A 7,848-nucleotide genomic window follows, 5' to 3' on the forward strand; every position below is an offset into this window, starting at 1 on the left:
TAGTCTGTAGTATTAAAATATGTTAATATCCTAATTCATGAAAAATTATATTATATTACTTAATGATTGTAATTTATTATAAATTAAAACAATAATTATGTGATACTAAAATAAATTATTAAAAAATTTTAAAAAATTAAAAAATAACTTAAGAGAATATAATAAATAAACCTAATGGTTTAATTAATTATAAAAATTGGATAATTAAACCAATTAATGATTACAGTTTATTATAAATTAATATACTAATTACAAGTGACTAGAATAAATTATTTAAAATAAATAAAAATATTTAAAAATAACATAAGTGAATATAATAAATAAACAAATTATTTTGTAATAACATAAGATATAGTTTAACATTAAAACATACTATTTTAATACAAAATAAAAAAACATAATAAATAAATAAATATATTAATTTATCAATAACATAATATATATTTTACATATTATTAATTAATAATATATTAACAAAAAAATGAAAAACTAATGGTTTAATTAATTGGATAATTAAACCAATTAATGTTTACAGTTTATTTTAAATTAATATACTAATTACGTGTGACTAGAATAAATTATTTTAAAAAATTAAAAAATTAAAAATACATAAGCTGCTATGCATGGTTTAGAGAAATACTTTACTTGTTGGTAAGGGCATTCTTTGCCATCTCATCACACTTTTCTAAGGTTTGTTAAAGGTAAATGCAACATGTTTCAGAAAAATGCAATTACTTATTGGTACATAAGAGAATAGAAGACAAATCAACCATCTTTTGAATTAAAAACTGAAAGAATAACATAAGAGAATCAAGAAAAGTTCGCAGTAATATTATGCATAAGAGAATAGCCAAAACTGAAAGCAAAATTACACGGAACCAGAAGTTCCAGAAGAAAATATTACAACAGTGACAATGGTGCATCAGATAATTAAAACAACTCTGCTACCAAGATAATATACAAGTGGGGATTGTTCAAACAAGGTTAGACCTAAGTTCCACAAGTCTTCATACGAAGCTCAAGAGAGAAGGTCAGGAGGTCAGGCAGAGCAGAAAACCTTAAAGAAGGAAACTGATCATCGGAATTTTCAGCTCCAAATGATGTTCTACATTTGAGTTGCTAGGGCTTTCTTTTATTCTATCACTGTAGTGATTATTTTACCAAAGAGCTCGCCCCTCAGAAGGAGACTGCCTTGATGGCTGTGGGACTAAAAGCGTCTTCTAAGCAGCATGTTTTACCAGATTTTGGCTCTGAGTGTACATCATAGTGGTGGAACCAGGACATCATTTCCAAATCCACAAGCCGTGAAAAACAACCTGCATGGAGTTTTCAGAGATTAAAATTGCAAAGCTTGTTAATTTTATTACAGAGAAGAACATGATATTGCTCGCAGGGAGTAGCTATGCAGGGCAACCTGGATCAACCATCACTTAAAAATTGCAACCTGGATTCCATCTTAAGAGTAACAATACCATTTTCACATTTTTTTTATAACTTGATACATTGTCAAGTAATTTATCCTTTCTTTATTGGTTTAGTCTAGCAATTTTTCAAGGCCATTGATCAGATAGCTAATCCAGTATAAATGGAGGCATACCAGAACCAACCAAATGATAATCAAAACTCATGAAGCTCAAACAGGGTCTACCTAAACTGAAAATCAAGAAAACAAAATTACCTTACTTGCTCGGAACAAATCGCTAACATATCATATACACCATCATTAGTAAGAACCCTGTCTAACAGTAAGCAACATTATTTCTCCAATTACAGCGAGCAAACAAGTGGTCAACAATGTTTGATAAAACATAGCACTACCTTATGATTCGACTAACAATCCTACGACTGCTTCCCATTCCCTGCAACTGTGGAGTAACCTGAGAAGTGCTGGAAAGAAATTTTATCAATTTTCTAAAATTTACTCTGGCCAGGAAGAGAGAATCTTTGTATTTTAATTGCTTAAACTCTACTATATGTTTGAGCAAAATCTATGTTCCTGGAATAAATTGCCCTCTCGACAAGCCCACTCAATCCAAATTCGTAACAGTCTCTTTCCACCATCTCCCTTGGAGAAATCAAATTAAATCAAATACGACACTAAATTAGTTGGAAAAAAATTAGGGTTTCGGCTTACCTTCTTAAATTTGGGGAAAACCACCGTCAAATGGGGAAATCTAAGCCCAATCGAAGAAATCGACGCCTAAATGTCAAAAATCGAAGGATATCGAAACCGTAATAGGTTATATCGAAGGAAATCGGGGGTGGAGGAGGAAAGAGAAGAGCGAGAGCGAGAAGGGAGAGGAAGGCCGAGAGAGGGACAAGGAAGAGTGAAGCCAAGAGAGACGAGAGGAAGCCGACAACGAAAACGAGAGATGACGAGAGAACACAGAGAAAGCAGAGAGAGCGTAGATGAGGGGAAGAAGATGGGGCGAAAAAAATCTTCGGGAGACGATGGCCGAGGGAGAGGGAGAGGAGAAAAGGGAAATGAGATGAAAATTTTTCGTTTCAGGGGGGAAGCAACGCGCGTCGGGCGCTTCAAGCGGATGCTTCGGAAAAATGGGTTGAATCCAAATTCCGCGATTTTTGCCTGAGATAATGAATTGATGTAATTTCACTTCAATTCAATTCATTTTACACTAACGTCAACTTTTAATGAACTAGGTAATGCGGGGGAGAATTCATTCCACTTCATTGTGGACTAACCCCCCCCTATATAATAATAATTCGAGTCAATAAATGAATCACACTGACTCACGACAGGAATCAATAGAGAACTCGGGACCCAGAACCGTATTAAACAGGTAGAGAGCAATTGGGCCAAGTTTGGTTGACCTGGATTAGAGTTGGCCAAGTCTAAGGTTAGTCGGTCCCAATTGACTCGGTAGAGTTTGGAGTGGTAGAGTGACTCAGAATTAAGAGCTCACTAGTTTGGGATCCTGGTTCAAACCAGCACCTCAACTCTCGGCAAAAAGTATTCTGGCTTTCCTCCTATTTCTACGGTGGAGAAAATTAAACTAGTGAAATAACAATAAGATCAGACCAAGATCAATTCCGGATTGACGGCAGATTACGGGAGCAGCAACAGAAATAGTTTAGCAACAACTAGATATCCTACCGAACAAAGCAAGATTGAATCAAGATCGAAAATAATCTTCCCAAAATAAAGTAATAGATAAACTTCTGCAGATGAGCATGAAATCGGTTGACACACAGACAAGCAAAACTTCCGCCTGGGATGAAAATCGGACAACGTAGAGATTCCAACAAGAATTACAAGAAATTAGTAGTAACTTCCAGGATTAATAATTTTTGAATTTATGGAAATGAGAAATACTTAATTGACTTCATTAATTTATTATAATCAGAGTACATGAACCTCTATTTATAATAGAGGAAGGTAGTAGAGTCCAATTACAATAAAACCACATTTTCTCCCAATTACACCCAAACTCTAATACTATTTATAAAACTTTCGGGATTAATAATCATATAGAAATCCCAAGCTGGAAATACTACGATATTAATTAGAGACAACCCAGAAAGGAATGATGGAATCCAAATATCAATCATGATGTAGTAATCTTGAGAGAACTTTTCGAACTAGTTTTTGACTTTGAATGTAAACAGAAGTTAATTTTTGACTTCCGAAGTAGTTTGGCATTGAGACGACAGCCACAAGCGTTCGGCCGGTGCTTCTTAGAGTTGATTGTTATGGATCTTTGTTGATCAAAGTGTAGGTACCAATTCTTCCCTCACTGCAAAGATTTAAAAGCATGGATGAATCCTTCTTCGTCATTCACTAAAGGGCATCCACCAGAGGATCCAAATAGCTACCGTCTTTAATCTGATTGAACACCCAAATTGCCTTCGTTTGTCTCACCATGAAAATTTCCAAAGGAAATCATTCAAAGAGCATTTGAACGAGGGTGAAGATCAAAGGGCTACTTTCTTCTTGTTCTAGCATACAACCATCTTTGTTTTTGGCTCTTGATTGAGGAGAGTTATAGTGCAATGTTATTCTTACATGCCTCGTTAGTGCACGGGTGCTAGATGTGAAATTTGGGGAGGCTTTACATGGTCAAATTCTGAAATATGGGTTTTGGGTCACACATGGTGGTAATTACCGAAGTAGCAATTTGAGCAAAAGAAAGAAACAAAAAAAGAGTTTTATGGAATCCTGAAAACCATACCTGTGAGTCCTGAAAATCAATGATCTAATACCATGTCAATTTTTAGGACTCCATGGATTAGTTCATGGAGAAAAGGAGAGATGACATATTGGGGAGAAAACAAGTGGAAGAAAGAGGTTATGGACTTCTATCCTAACCCTCCCCCTTGAAGCTCTAGTTATAGATGAGTAAAAGTACAATATTATAATTATGCCCCTAAAACTTAAACTAATTAAATCAATGTCATCTTTATGAGATGACTCTCTATTTACCATCATGCCACCACTTGTGGGTCTTCTCCTTGGTCTTCGGGGTTGAGCCCATTTTCCACCTCTCTTGAATATGTGGGTCTTCCTTGGTCGTGTGGGCTTGAGCTCATATTTTAACACATTTGGACGTGTGGGCCTTAGCCCATCTTCCAAAAAAAAATTAAATTTATTAAACTATCACCCAACCAAGACTTTTGACCCTGTACCATGATTTTTCGTAACATATATAAAATTTTAATGTCACATAAATGGCAATCCCCTCAACAAGGTTCCTTCAATTAAGTCAATCTAAGATGATTAGAGAGTAGAGACATTAAGGCCAGGTGTCCACTCCTATTAATGAGAGAAGTGACTTGAGTATCCTAGAAAAGATAGCACCTAATCAAGTGGGTAATCTAAGTGCATACATTACCTATATGGTAAGTTAGAACATTGCAATTTCTTGATCATGGCCCACATTAAATTAAGGAGAAGTGAACTGATGTTTCCTTTAAAATTTACTACGCAATAGTAGCACCACTATTTGTAGTCACTTGTTATGGTCTTTTGCCATGGATCTAGTAATTCGGCGTGGGATTGGTGAATCCAGAATTTGAAGGACGAATTCAGCACTGGTATGTGTTGCTGCTCTCGATAAGAGTTATAGGAACCTCTTATTGAACTCAGAAAAGAGATTTATGGCTCCCCTGATGCTCATGAAAGAGAGGTTGAGAAACCTCTTTCTATTCAGGGAAAAGAAGATTAGGAACCTCTTTTCTCTCGGTAAGGGTTTAGGGAACAAGAGAGATCAAAAAGGTAGGAGAGAAATCAGATTCAAGAGGGAACTTGGACCTAGAGCTCGTCAAGGATAACTCCAAAACCTAGAGTTTGTCAAGGAGAACTCTTAACCCTGTTTAACCTAAAATTAGACTTTTTTTCCTTCAATCCTCTTCCCCCTAAGTAGGGTTGACACAAATAGAGCTTAGGGTTTAAAAATTACATTTATGCCTCTACGGCATCTTGACTTCAACAATTAATGAAAAATATAAATTAAAAACAATTAACTCAGTGAGTCAGTGGTGCCTCCTTTGGATGACTCGGTTAGCTATTGAGTCCTCAACATTTGCCCCTCCCCTCCCGCCTTGGAGAAAGAGCTTGTTCTTAAGCTTGTACGCTGGGTAGACCTACTTGAAGTTGTCCAACTGTTTCCTCGTAGCAGCTGTTGGTTCGGTGTCATTCCACTGGACAAGAATCTCCCACAGGTCATTAATAAGTCATGCATGCAACACCGTGGCTGGAGTAAGAATAACCCATCCATTGTCTACCGAGGGACGGGGTGGAAGTAGGGTGTTGAGGACTCAATAGCTAACCGAGTCATACAACAGAGGCGCTCTGGGTTACAGAGTTAATAGCTTTCCTTCTATATTGTTTGAAATTCATTTTTTATGCATTATTTAAGTTAAATTACCATAGGGGCAGAATTGTAATTTTTAACCCTAAAACTAGGAGGGGGGGGGGGGGGGGGGGGGCGGGGGGGACGTCCAGCCTTCTTAGAGGGCAAGGTAATGAGAAAAAAAGGCAAGTCTTGAATTAGGTTAAACAGGGTCTAGGTCCAGGTTCCCTCTTGAATCTGAATATCTTTCTCTCATAGTTTGATTGTTGTTTCCCATTGATCCATACTGAAGAAGAGAGGGGAGTTGTTGTCCCTTTTCCGAGTTCAAATAGAGGGTTCAGCCTCCTTTCCATCATCAGAAGCAAGAGAAGGACTCTACCCTCTTTTCCTAGCAAGGGTTGAGGGTTCTCAATCCTCTTATCACGAGCAGCACTAGTTCTAGTTCCTGGCAGGATCAAGACCAGCAAGAAGAAGGTCAGGAACCCCCCCTTATCCTTGAGCCAAAAGTTATACAAGTTAGAGGCTTTTCAGCCCTAACATGAGCAGCAGCCAAGAGGGTTCCAAACCCTCTTTTCCATGAGCAAAAGGGGAGTCTTCCCCTCCTGTCCGAACAATAGTAGCAAGGGCTCTCTGCCCTTACCTTAAAACAACAGCATAGACTCAGAAAGGAGTCTGCTTTCCTCCTATCCAAGATCAGCACAAAGAAAGGCATTTTCTCCTTTCTTACCGAGACCAGCTGCTCTATTATAGTGCTGGATTCACAAATCCCACACCGAGTTACTCAATCCATGACTAGGGACCACAACAACATGGTATCAGAGCAAGGTAATATGGGGTATACATCTAGCAATGAAGAACTTAGAATCATGATAAAAAAGATACAAGATGAATAGGCTGAAGCACGACCAAGTTTGGAACAAATTCCTGGCACAAGCTTGCAACTCCATCGACTGAATAGTATGATCTCTGATCTCATGGCAGAGAGACACTCGAGTCGAGACCCAAGGGAGGAGAATCATTCACACAACCCAAGGGAGGAGCAGTTGGCTGGGCGCACTGCTGTCCAGGCACCACAGAATGGAGGTACAATACCTAGGTATACAAAATTAGATTTTTTTACCTTTACTGGGTTAGTCGACCCCTTAATTTGGTTGCATAGATGCGAGAATTTTTTTTCAAATCAAGGGACTACTGAGTATGACAAGGTGGGACTTGCCGCCTTCCACATGTTAGACGAGGCACAACTATGGTTTCACCAAGTGGAACTAGAAAGATTAGTGCTAGATTGGGATGAATTTAAAAGAATTATGCACAATTCAATTTGGCCCTCCCACCCACAGCAACCCCTTGGGAGATTTGGTCTTGTTGAGACAAACCGGGTCTGTTGAACTGTATCAAAAACAATTCCAAGAAAAATTGGCTCGCTCTGGCCGATTGGTACGAGTCGACCAGCAGGTCCACTTATTTACAACAGGCCTCAATGAATCTCTGAGGTTAGAGGTGAAACTTTATTCACCTTCATATTTGGCTCAGGCAATGAATTTAGCTCGAGCAATGAAACAACGGCAACGACTTCAGCATCGTATGCTAGTTTGGCAAGGGGAACGGAACACTTCAATTGGCAAGGGCGATGAAATACTACTCCTCAGGTACCACATCCAACATTACCACCTCCCAAAAACAATCCGGTCACTACTCTGGCAGCCGACTCACGCTCTAGTAATCCCCCACCTCAGTATATAAAAAAATTAACAAGTTTCGAGATGGCGGAATGGAGGTCAAAGAATCTGTGCTACAACTGTGATGAACCGCACAGGGCAGGTCATCAATGTAAAAGGTTGTTCTGGCTCGAAGTGGGTGAAACAGAGGATATAGAATATAGTGATGATCACATTGATGAAGAACCACCAGCAATCTCTTTGCATGCTATTACTGGGCAGAAATCTACCAAAACTATGCAAGTTAGAGCTCGAGTCCTCGACCAGAAACTTGTGGGACTAATGGATTCGGGAAGTACACATAATTTTCTTAGCTTGAC

At 38.3% G+C, this 7,848-nt stretch overlaps 1 long non-coding RNA gene across 3 annotated transcripts; it reads right to left on the minus strand.

Moving 5' to 3' along the window:
- Window positions 1-831: 831 nt before the first annotated feature.
- Window positions 832-2,480, minus strand: LOC137953954 (uncharacterized). Of its 3 annotated transcripts, none has more exons than XR_011112452.1 (4): window positions 2,135-2,480; window positions 1,819-1,877; window positions 1,679-1,735; window positions 832-1,316 (listed from the first exon to the last, which is right to left on the minus strand). It is a non-coding gene; the product is annotated as an uncharacterized lncRNA (long non-coding RNA). The 3 variants fall into 3 exon arrangements; XR_011112451.1 differs by having other exon boundaries at window positions 1,819-1,887; XR_011112453.1 differs by lacking the exon at window positions 1,679-1,735 and having other exon boundaries at window positions 1,819-1,887.
- Between the last annotated feature and the right edge of the window lie 5,368 nt (window positions 2,481-7,848).

Source organism: Aristolochia californica, unplaced genomic scaffold, assembly GCF_029961685.1.
Source record: "Aristolochia californica isolate CCGP_79_NKW_82.1479 unplaced genomic scaffold, dmAriCali1.0.hap1 SCAF_16, whole genome shotgun sequence".
Taxonomy (NCBI): Eukaryota; Viridiplantae; Streptophyta; class Magnoliopsida; order Piperales; family Aristolochiaceae; genus Aristolochia; species Aristolochia californica.